The sequence below is a fragment of the Carettochelys insculpta genome, chromosome 13 (assembly GCF_033958435.1).
Source record: "Carettochelys insculpta isolate YL-2023 chromosome 13, ASM3395843v1, whole genome shotgun sequence".
In the NCBI taxonomy this organism is placed as follows: Eukaryota; Metazoa; Chordata; order Testudines; family Carettochelyidae; genus Carettochelys; species Carettochelys insculpta.
The window spans coordinates 42,320,503-42,333,142 of NC_134149.1; positions in this window are offsets into that span (position 1 = coordinate 42,320,503).

Consider the following 12,640-nt stretch of genomic DNA (forward strand, 5'->3'; position numbering starts at 1 on the left):
ATAAAGGGGATTAGTGGCTTTCCCCCGAGAAAGTAGAGTGCAATATCTGGGAAGCAACTGACTTGACAATCGCATGGCACTGGCGAGAGGAACAGGCGCGCAGGCAGGGAAGGTCTCTTAGAAAGAGCATTTTACATTTACACATGCAACTCCACTGAAGTGCAGCCAACTCTGGCCTGGAGGGTTTCAGATAACACCCATAATACAAGGGTTGTGGGGAGCGGGGAACTTGGCCAGTACACTCTATGGTGGAATGGCTGAGCTTCAATCAGAGGGGCTTATGGATGGAACCAGATGGCCACGGAGTTTGGGGGTCACCAGGCCCTGCACCTCATCCGCAGTTAGATGTGACTCTTATTCTGCAGAGAGAGCAGGAGGTTTATTAGGCGACAGGACCACAGCGCAGAACAGACTGGTCAGCCCAGAAGCTGTCAGTACAGTCCATCTTGGGGAGAGGGTGTCAGGGAGTCTCTGAGCTGGGGCCCTGGGCCCTCTTTCCTTCCCCTTCAGCCAGACGAGACTGCCCCACTCAGCTGCCCAGTTCCAGTTCAAACCAGCCAGGCACCTCCTCCCGCCTCTGTCCTGTTTCCTGGGGGGAAAAAAGATGTCACCTGGTGGCCTATGTTACAAAGAGCATGGAGGGCCATTGCCTACGTGTGAGAAGTCATCATGCCAAAACTCCCCTTGCTACTATGTCCTGATGCTGTGCCTAGGGAAACTGAGGCACACACCTTGGATTGCTACAGGACAGTAGGAAACACATGCAACCCAACCAGGGGAATAAAATCCTCACCCACCTCACTTTGTCACACAGGTTCTCCAGACTGGGGGACATCGTCCCTTCCATAGGCCCTCCTGGGTCTCCCCACTGTGCAGCCCAGATATTAGGGGATGGTGGCCCATACCTGCTGGGTGGTAGAGTTCTGCCCCCTCATGCAACTGCTCCCTTTAATTTCAGCATCATTCAGCTGAGCCAGACTGACCCTGCCCAGAGCACTGGCACTTGAGGCAGAAGTGGCTGAAACCACAGAGCCAGGCTTGGCAATAAACAGTTGCCGTGGGACAGGCCTAACATTGACGCCCAACTGCCCGCAGCCCGGTTCCCCCAGCACCCAGATCCCTGCCGGGTCTGGTGAGAAACAACCCCATGTGCTGCCCAGCAGGTGAAGGCGAGGCCGGCCAGGAGGCACAGCGCCCATGCTGGCCTGTCAGAAGGAGATTAGCAGGCTTATCACTTCGACTCCAGCTGGAAAATTAATTATTAAGAAAACCTCCCCTTGCATCTGGTAAGTGCACCGGGCGGCTTGGGGCTGATTACTCCTCATGCTCCAGCACTTGTGGCATGATCGACAGAAGAACGGAGTGTGAAGAGGCTGGGGAAGAGAGACTGGAGCCATCGGAGGCCTGTGTGGTTGACAGAGGCGGTAATTAAAGGGCGGCAGATTGGAGCGTGCCATGACTGAAGAGAAGGCCACAGGTGACAGCTGCAGATTGCAGGTTGCAGGTGCTTTGTGTGCTGCCGATGGAAAGAAGCCCTGCGTGGCCTGGAATTCAGGCTGTGGTACTGCCAGCCTTGTGACCGCTCTGGCAGAGGCCCATTAGGTGAGAGCTACTGAATGAGTTCTTCTGTTGTCCTCCGACCATCTTCTCCATTGGTCACCGGATGGAGGACTCTAGTGAGGGCTTGGGCAAAACATCAGACAAATAGTGCAATCTGGCTGCAGTTTTGGGGTCACCAAAACTATTTGTGACTTTTTGCCCATTCACAAACTGGCAAGAGACAGTGGTGCTGCAGCTGTTTCCGTTAGACCATCCAGCTGGGTAGGTAGGGCATTCCCCTGGGCCACAGAAGACCTGCATTCAAATCCCTGCTCTGGAAGAGACCCAGAAGTGAGTTGTAATATTGACCCCAGTTCCTCTTTTTCCTTTTCCACCAAAGCAACGATCAGTCAACCATCTCGTGACACTCGGCAAGCTGCCATTGTAACGTCCCAGCTTTCCAAGCCATCTCTCCCCTTTTATTATGTTCAGCTGGAGCCAGATTGTTAGCAGATGTAAACCGGCAGAGCTCCCTCGTCAACTCGACTGCTTGCACTTACCAGCTCTTGGCGGGTTTGGGTCACTTGTTTTGTCTCCTGTGGTAGGCAGCATCTGGCCCCCAGTGCCAGCTGTCAGTGTGAGCCTCCTGTTGGTGCTTGCATGGTAGGACTGCAAGTGGTTGTTGTTCCAGGCAGGGCACAGGTGACTAAGTTTTAGAAAGCCGCATTTCTAGAAATGGGCCTGTCCAACACTGGGAGTTTCCAGTACTATCCCTGCATCGTCTGTAGTCTTGTTGCATCAGCTTGAAAGTGGCCCATGTCCAGACCACCTCTGCTAGCATGTCTCTCTGCCTGCCCCTTATCTGCACCGGCCATCTCTTCTCCTTCATGTGTTCCTGCTGATGGTGGTACCAGAGACGCGTCTGCGGCTCTGCCCATCTGGAGGAGCGGCAGAGAGAGCTGGGGGCCAAAAGGGCAGTGGTGGGGTGGTTGGATTGTCCTATGCTCTGAGGTGGCATCTCGAGGCATATCTCTCACTCTCCATAGCAACCTGCCTGCCGCAGCACAGGGACTCTCGGAGGGTGTTGGTGCTCCCATGGCAATGTCTGCAGCCTGGAGTCACTCTTGCCCCTGCATTGCCTGTCCTCACTCCTCCACGGTACTGGGTGCGGCTGAGGTGTTAGGACTAGGGCAAATAAGTCCCACCACTTTGACCTTGGGTATTGTCTTAGGTGCGTTTGTGTGACCATACCAAAGGCCCCCGTGAGCCCATGAATGAGCTCCCCGCCACCCCCTGCTGGCTCCTCTCAGGGTTGCGGCTCACTGGCCTGCGGCGGTGTGCATTACTGCTGGCCCTGCTGAGAACAGAAGGAAGAGGAAGGCGTCTTGCCTTCTGCTTGAGTTAAAACGAGGCAGAGGGAGGGAGCCTGCAAGGGGGCTGAGTGTGCTGCAGCTGGCTGAATGGAGAAGCAAGGGAATGGTACTCTCCAGTCTGGGCACCACATTCGATGCACAGCCAGAAGTAACTCGTCACGCAACGTGCTTGAAAAGCGACTGGCTTTTCATAAGTAGCACCCCACCTACGCCTGGGACTCGGAGCCCAAGGCTCCAGTGGGGGTTACCAGGCCTCCAGCCAAGCATGGCTGTGTTTTGAGGGCAAGCCAGCGCAGTAAAGCTTCACACGCTCTTGCGTCCATTTCAAATCAATGGACTATTATGAAAGCTTCGCTGGAGAAGCACAAAACCTTCCTGAAGGAGGCCTGTCACTTGCTGTTATGTTCAGGGCCATCTCCTCGGAACGCAGATGAACGCTGGCACGGAGGGGTGCGCCCGGGGCCCAGCTCACTCGCAGAGATGTTTCCCTCGGCCACGACAAAAGGCCTCTCCTGGGGGTTGGGTTGCAGTTCCCTTCCCTTGGGTGAGAACTGAAGCCAGCTCTGCAGTGTGCTATGCTGCCTGTGGGCTGGAGTGTCAGAGCACAGCACAGCGCTTCAGCTGCAGAGTGCGTTGGCCGGATACATGACTTAGTGATCAATTGGGTGGAATGTTTTTATGCAAATTGACAGTGAGGGTGCCAATTAACAAGCCCCAATCAATGGCTTCCATACCCTGTGGGGCGAAGGTGGCCAGCAGCCACAGGACCCTAAAATAATACAGGAACTGGGGCCTCTGGTGGCTACCTCCCCTGCTTACTCCACTTTTCCTAGTGAGATCTTGCAGCCCCAAACCGTCTGCAGCCCACGAAGGGCAATGGCATGGGATGTGGCGACAGTCGCATGCAACCTGCCTAAAATGCTGCAGCAGCCTAGCCTGCGAGAGGTGACGTTCCCCAGGGACAGTACGGGCTTAGTTCCCCAGTGCGGGGGGCCATTGCTGCTGCTTGCCCACACACAGCTCCTGCTGTTCACACACACCCTGTGAAATGACTCCCAGCTGCTCAGTGCTGAGTGCTGCTAGCTGGCCACTCAGAGCGACATCAACAAGCTTGCTAGTTCCAGGCCTTCCCCCGGCTCTGCGGGTCTTCCACTGCCTGGCACCCACTTTCCAATGTGTCATTTCGTCAGTTCACATTGCACACCCTGTTAGCACCCAGCCCGGGGAAGCGCGTTGCTCAATGAGTAGACCAAAATCAGAGAAGAGACTTCATCAATGGCAAATGCTGTGCACCAACTTGTAGTGCCAACAGCCACTGCAGGCCCTGTGGTGGGGGGACCCAGCAACGTGCCTGGGAAGGGGCAGGGCCAAGAGGGGAAGGGGCGCGGCCAAGAGTGCCTCCTGGGCTCTGGCGCTGCCCTCCAACCTCCAGTCGCGCGCAGCCGGAGCCGCGAGCCGCTGCAGCATTTCAAAGAGGCCCAGAGCTCGAGCCGCCCCGGTTGGTAGGGTTGCCACCAACTTGGCCAGCCCAAATGGAGTTTCCCCACACACTTGATTTCAAACATGCTAATCAAGAGAAAATAAGGAGGTAAGTTTATTAATTGCAGACAGGTAGATGGTTAAGTGATTCCGTCTAATGCTGCATCACAGTCAGATTGTTTACAAAAAAGAGAAAAGTGAAACGCCAAGCTAATTCCTAACCTAACGAGCTCAGGGAACTTACAGCAAAGGCATTTTGCTGACTGTGCATCAAAAGCAGTCTGTACTGGCTGAAAGGCTGCCCAGCCAGGCCCACGCATCTCCTGCCTAGTTCAATGAGGTTTTCTCTGCCTTTTGAGCAGCGTAGCTGCTGTGAGTGGAGATGGGGAAGAGTGATTTGAAGGCCACTGTCTCTCCTTCTAGTGTCACTGGCCACGCTTGAAGAATTACCCTCAGCTGGGGTGCAGGCAACAAGCACTCTTTTGTGAGCCTGAGGTTTGAACCTTCCCTGGGATTAAATGTAAAGTTCTCATTCATTCCCTCCCCTTTGCTGGAGAATGGCTGCTCAGGCAGGTGATAGCTCTTTCACACTGGTGGGCTTGCCAGCCTGTGCCTAGCTGTTTCATGCTGATTCAGGCCTGCTTACTTAACCTTGGAGCATGTTTTGACAATGTTCTGCAGCAGATTCTTGTAACTTTACGTACAAAGCTGATACTCCTGTTTTACTAGGACAATAATGTTCAGCAGGTTACGACACTTCAAATGATCTCACACAGGACATATTTTGTATCAAATTTATCATAGCCATGAACAGACTAGACCGGAGCTGGCAACCAAAATAGCAAGAAGAGACTTTTTTTTGAATTTGGTAAAAACTCAGTAATTCAAGACACACAATGCATGTGAATACTAGATGGTCCTTAATAAATAACATCATACCATGCTTTCTGTAACCCTGATTTTCAGAACAGTGCACACACAATGATTTGTAGTGCAATATGTGTTTTCTGCAGGATGTTCACAAACTTTTTACGTATTCTATTTCCTCACACTTTACATGTGTGTTTGCACCACCATCTTCTTGACTTTCACTCCCATACCCACTGTAATTATGCCACTAAATCAACTTACTAGCAACACGATCAAAACGCAGATATGGTATCACATCCCACAATGCACTGCACGTATTAAAGGGGGAGTTATCCAATGTTTCAAGCTCTCATATCGTTTGCTATTTAGACGTGAGTTGGACTCATTGTTGGGCTTTCAGACTTTCACCGTTTTTGAAAATAATTAGGAGGTTTTTTTTTTCTTTTCTTTACAATTACAGTGTCGGGAGCCACTAAAAAGTCCTTAAAGAGCCTCATGAGACCCTGGAGCCACAGGCTGCAGACCCCTGGACTAGACCGTCATATGGGGCAAACTCGCTTAAGTGTAAACACAACTAGTGGGTCACTGAGTTAGCATGTGCAGTTTGTGCTAGGGGCTGGAGTCCTTCCTCCTACACCCAAGGTCTTGGTAGCTCTCAGCAAGCTAGCATACTAAAGAGTTGAGTCACCCCACGGGCTAGCTGCTGTGAGTACAATCCTCTCTTAGCCCCGTCGGTATGTACTCGGGCATCTATCCCAAGGTACCCCACACAGCCACCCTGACACCTGAATCTTATGTACAGAGGCTCCAATTCAGGGCTGATGTATAGCCATACCCTCGACTTCCATGGAACTGTCCTCTGCTGACTTACACCGGCTGAGAATCTCACCCTTTGTGTCCCTTTTCCGCTGTATGGACTAAAGCGCAAAATAGAGCTGACTGAGTGACGGGGGCTTGTCCGGGAATTCTGTGGTTTGTGGCTTGTCTTGTGTTTGAGATTTCTCCAGTTGATCTGCGCTCTCCAGCTCACTGGGTACTGCGAGAGAGCGTCTCCAGTGTTAGAGCTTCTAGCTTTCTTGATGCGGCTTGGCAGCTGGCTTGGACACAGGACTGACTTATTACTCCTTTCCGATTTTAAGGAGCTAGACATGGCATGCTTTTGTATGTGAGCCAGAACTGATTCCACCGGGCGAGTTCAGTTCAGCTGTGAATTACAGCCTCCCTAACCACAGCCTTCCCTGAAAGGAGTGGTCCTCAGCTCCAGTCTAACAATCCTTTCCCTGCCATGCCATGTGCTGGGGACAACTGAGCAACTTTCATTCCAGAGCCAGGACTGCAGCTGCACCCCGAGAGGTCCTGCCACGCTTGGTCTTTGGCAGAGGTGAGAATTTTAAGTAACTTGTGTGAATTTGCAAAAACAGTAAGAATAATTAGCTGGGAGTGAGTTGTCCCTGGTTACTCTGTGGACAACTATCAGGGTTTGATTCCTATATTACTAGGTGTTCTCACGGCAGAACCAACCACCATCTATATCATCCCTGTTAGATATTTATCAAACCTGTTCTTAAGTATCTCCATTGATGGAGATTCCACAACCACCCTAGGCAATTTATTCTAGTAATTAACCACACCGACAGCTAAGAAATTTTTCCTAATGTCCAACCTAAACCTCTCTTAGTGCAATTTAAGCCCATTGCTTCTTGTACAGTAGGGTCTCAACATTTGCAAACTTATGGTTTGCAAATTCAATTATTTGCAAGTGGCCCTGAGTGACCGCTTCCCCAGAGCTCCAAGGCACAGAGCGCCAGCAGCTGCTGCTTCCCCCAAGACCCAGGCAGGAGCGCCAGCAGCCATGGCTCCCCCCCAGGATCTGGGCATGGAACTCCAGCAGCTGGGCTCCAGGGGAAGCAGCTGCCATATTTGCATAATTCAACATTCACGAGGGTTCTCAACACGGAACCCTTGCGAATGTTGAGACCCTACTATATTATCATCAGAGGCTAAGGAAAATCATTTTTCTCCCTCCTCTTTGTAACACTCTTTAAAGTACTTGAAAGCTGCAATCATGTCCCCTCTTGGCCTTCTCTCTTCCAAACGAAATAAACCCAATTTTTTAATCTTCTCTCCTAGGTCATATTTGCTAGACCTTTAATCATTTTCATTGATGGTATGCTAGTAAACTTACCAGAGCTCACCCCAAACTCTACCAAGGGCTCTCATACAAATCCTTCAAACTCCACCAAGGGGTTTTTCTGTGTTAGAAGGTCCTAGTGATTTTAGCTCGGAGAACCCTGCTCACGAGGATCCTGGTTCTTTCCTTTGTGCAGCTCTTGACTTTGGTCTTCAGATTCCAGGAGGAGGTAATGAAATATCAGGGATCCCGGCCTAGGGTCATAGCTTCAGGAGGCTGGGTTTTTCATCCACCTGTCTGGGGAGGTTTCCCAGACAAACCTTGACACTCTTTGTCCACAAGTCCATTTTTGTCTGGCCCACTGTCCTTTGGACGTTCATAACACTTCCCAGGGTTCACATCCCTTTTTCCCCTATGGGAGTTAATGGAGTCCAGGCCCACAACAACATACAACCTGTGCATTTAGCACAGTAGACTCCAATGATATGTGAACTTACTGAATTAATTTTTCCCCCAAGGGATGTGGCAGGGAATTGTTAAAACCTGTGTGGGAAGGAGTTGGATGGGAAATTCATGTGTGTGCCAGAAAGTAGAGGCAGGGGTGTGGGAGGTGGGGGAGACAGAGCTTCAGTGAAGTATTCCGGCCTCCTAGTTACGCAACCTCTTTGGTCCGTTACCTCGGAATTCACAAGCCTGCTGTCAGTATGCTAGGAAATAACGCGGAAAAGGGGTCCCGTTCCTTGCTCTGATTCCCTGTGGGACCACAGGCGAGTCACTGGACCTGTCTGGCGAATAACACAGACATGGCTTCAGTTGCAGAAGTCTTGCAATGATGGAGGATGGGTTCTAGGCTGGCACCTGAGAGAGTTAGGTTCAGCTCCTTGCCCTGCCACCATGTTCAAGTATCTTAGGCCTTGCTCCTCAGAGGTATTTAGGTGCCTAATTCCCTTTGACTTAGATGGAAGTTGGTAACCAAAATACCACTGAGCATCTGGGCCCATGTGCCTCAGTTCCCCAACTATAAAATGCCCAAACTCACAGGGAGGTTGTGAGGATAAAAGCCCTTTGGGGTGTGAGGGACGTGACTGAGAGCCAGGAGGGGCAGTATGTACCTAAGCTTCCTTAAATAACAATACTGTGTGGTGTGTGTTTACACTCAAATATCCTGTCCCTGCAATCGGGGGAGAGTGAAAGTAACGTTATCCTAAGTCTTCTCTCCGTCACTTTGGGGGAAGCTCAGGTGCGCCAGTGATGGGTGTGACGTAGCAGGCTACAATCCAGTGAGAATCTACCGAGAAGCTGTCACACCTGCCTGGCATCCTTTGATGCCTTTCAGTGCTTTGCAGGAGTGTCTATCTGGGCTGCTCACAGGCAGCCTACCAGTGAGCTAACCACACCCAGAACAACAACCTGCCAGCCTGGGTTACACTGCAGGCAGACTCCAATAACCCCCCCGTCTCAGATTTCCTGCCCCAGAATGTACGCTCCGTGATGCCGAGTCATCTCCTGGGCAGTACAAGTTATGTGAAGTCCATTATTTCTTTAAAATGGGCACACAGCTTGTCTAGCCAAGTACACTTTGGGGGTGACGCTTCGGTTTCGACACAATGGAGCAGCTAAAACACAGGCGTTAAAAGATTTGAAGTGAATGCGCGTAATAAATTAAAAATGATTACCAAAACAGAGAGGTCAGATTCAAGTGAAGTTTTTCATGTTTCCAGCAGTCTACTGACCTACGTGACAAAACCTTCCGTTGTTGGACCTGCGGGGAGAGGAGTGTTCGGGTGTTTGTCCCTCCCTTTTTGCAGCTTCAGGTCACTTCTAGGAAACCATTTCTCCTTAGGCACCAGGAGACTAAATCTATGTGGAAAGATGTTTCCTGTTAGTTTTTTTTTTCCTTGTTCCTGAGCTACCTTACTTTCCCTTTCTGCTTGACTCAGTTTACTGCTTAAAAGGAAATTAAGCAGCACATGCATTCTTTTGTTTAGGCCAGAGCTGTCTGCCAATCTTAGCTTGAGCAGGGCTGCGTAGATTGGAACATGCTAACATCACAGAAGGAGATCTTAGAACTTCATATACGATTATCAGAGAGGTAGCTCTGTTCGTCTGTATCTTCAAAAACAATAAGAGGTCCTTTGGCACCTTATAGACTAATAGATATTTTGGAGCATAAGCTTTCGTGTGCAAAGGCCCGCTTTGTCAGATGCATGAGTTTGTGTGTGTGTGTGTGTGAGAGAGAGAGAGAGAGAGAGAGAGTGGTGGGGGCGTTTCAAAGGAGGAGTTAAAGAGGGAGTCTCAGGCAAGGGGAGGGCCAGAGCTGACAAGGTCCACCCTGACCGAATAGACCTTCTCAGCTCTGGCCCTGCCCTTGACTGAGACTCCCTCTTTAAATCCTCCTCTGAACCACACCTCCACTCCTGCATCTGCTGAAGCAGGTCTTGCCCACAAAAGCTTATGCTCCAAAATATTTGTTAGTCTATAGGGTGCCACAGGACTTCTTGTTGCTTTCATATACAATGTTGCCACACAAATCTCAGCACAATACTGACTAATAAATGGTGAATTTACAAATGGTACCTCATAAGCCACTTTTGGTACAAGGATTATGCCAAGAGTGTGATAAGGTGTGAGTACAAACAATATTCTGTCACAAACGATACCCCTTGAGAGCCTAGGTGCGAGATCATGAAGGATTTTTGCTTTCAAAACTTAGCAGCTGTTTTGTGGAGGGCCAGCTGAGGACTCTGGCCCACATGCAGATCAAGAGAACATGAGGTCTGAGGGAAAACTGAAAGAACTGGGCTTGTTTAGTTTAGAAAAGAAAAGAAGGGGAGGCAACATGACAGCGGTTTTCAAGTACCACAAAGAGGTTTATAAGGAGGAAGGAGAAAAGTTGTTCTCCTTGGCCTCTGATGACACAAGAAGCACTGGGCTTAAACTGCAGCAAGGGTGGTTTAGGTTGGATATGAGGAAAAACTTCCTGTCAGGGTGGTTAAACACTGGAATAAATTGCCTAGGGAGGTTGTGGAATCTCCATCACTGGAGATATTTAAGAGCAGGTTAGACACATACCTATTGGGGATGGTTTAGATGGTTCTTGGTCCTGTTCTGTGATTCTGTGATTCTATGCACTTTGTGTGGGTGGCTTAAGGGAGCTTTCATTGATGCATGGAGTCTCCAGAAAGGGCTAAATCTTGCCATGCAAGGGCAATACCTCTGGGGCTGAGCACTTATCTTGAATTCCAATGGGGTCGGTCACAAAAGGCTGGGACTGGCTCCCATCTGTCCCAGCCAATACCCCACTCAGCAGGGCAGGACTCTGGTAGTACCCTGCGCTTGTGAGCGAGACTGTGCCATAGAGGGGCCTGGCAGAGGGGCCCTGCAGGTGGTCCAGCAGCAGATGCTAAGAGTACCGTTGGAGCAGGTCTACTGGCATGCAGTAGGCTTTATGCTTTTAGCTGATGCCTTTCAATTGAGGGCTCAGCAAGAAATTGGCTCTTCCGAATTAGCTCTTGTTCATCCCCGAGTAATCCTTCAGCATCTGCTAGGCCAACTGTCCTCCTTTGTTATCCCCATCCCTCTCCGTCCTCACCTCCTTCTCCACGCTTTCTTTTGACAGCTCTCCTCCCTCCCATTGCCTGCCTGCTGCCCATCTCTCTGGTCCCCAGTGAAAACCAGCCATTGGACACAACAGCCTGGGCTGCGTCTGCCAAGCAGTTTGTTCTCATTGCTGCCCCTGTGTGTGAGAAAAATCAAGGTGCTCCAGCACTAAATGAGTAATGTCAGGAGAGGTGGCGGCTTCCCTTCTCCACCCCCCTTGCTTCTTCTTGTGAAGCTCAGACAGCTGCTACCATGTGTGACATCCTCCATACACAGCACTGCAGGAGACGGAGGCTGGCAAAACAGAGGGGCAATGCAGTGACCCCCTGTCAGGGTTTGCAGGAAAAGGAGAGGTATAAAACCTGCAGCGTCTCTTGTAAAAGTAACTTTTATGGTTGCAGATGCTACAGTAATAGAGCACCAGTGAGCATCCTCAGCCTTTAGGGGGAAGTCCTTGGTCGGTATTTGTGGGAAGGGATAGCGGTTTTCATCAGAGAGGTGCAGCAGATTGCTGTGCCGATGAATTCCCTTCTGGCACCAGCTGTGGAAAATGGGCTATTCTTTCCCCAGGGAAAACATGGATGACTTACACTTGTGTTTAGCAGGACGTTGTACCGGGAGTTTAAATTGCTTCTCTGGAACAGGATTCAAAACAATAGCATTGTACATCACAGGGTGTCACCTCACAAAGACTCGGTCCCTTTCACGCTACAGGAAGTTAATTGGATTGTAAACTTCTTTAGCGCAGGGGCTGTCTGGCTGTGCAAGATGGGGCCCTGGTGCATATCTACAGCTCCTAGGCACTAAACAAATAATTGCCAGAGGAAGCTGGGAAGTAAGTGTCTGTGCCCAATGCTTTTACATTCTCCGGCAGTCCAGCTGGCCATAGGCTCTGAGAGTCCACAGAATATATCTGGAGAACAGAGAAGTTATGACCATTTCATTAGCAATAAGCAATGCACAAAGCTGGCAGAGGTGTAAGATCCAATGTTGTTTAATGGTCTGAGACATCTTGCAAATCTCTGTGCCAGGGCAGGTTTGATCTCATGCCCTCAGAGACCTGACCGGCTTGGCTGAAAGGAGTTGCCTGTAGCCCCTGCAATCTTAGTGCTGGAGGCTTCTGCAAATGGAAGATGAACCCCCAGTCTCCTAGGATTTTTTTCTGCCCAGTTTGACGGTACCAAAGTGGAAGTAACTTTAAGTGGACAATCCCGCATTTGGCTTAAAGTTGTTGAAAAGTCCATCCCACTCCCTCTATCAGCTGCTTGCTCCAGGAGCACTCAGGATCACTGTTTCCTGTGGCCGTGCGGTTCATCTGGCTGCCAGGCAAACAGTACGATATTAACATGGACACAGCCCACTCATGGCTGCTCTGCTTCACTCCGTGTTTGTTCAATGCCTGGTTAGTTTGTTCCTTGTCTGTCTCCAGCGGCCAGTGAGTTTACTTTGGTTTTATGGTTTTTAGTACAATGACTGTGATCCACAGTGTTTGCTGGAAGCCCCTGGGGCTGGGTCTGACCACAGAGACAACGGGATGCCACCACTTGGCTGTCATGGACTTTAACTGGAGGTCTGCAGTGCCCTGGCTGAATCCCTGTCCCTGTAGGCTGGCAGATCCGAGTCCTGCAACCTCTGGGCATTTCACATC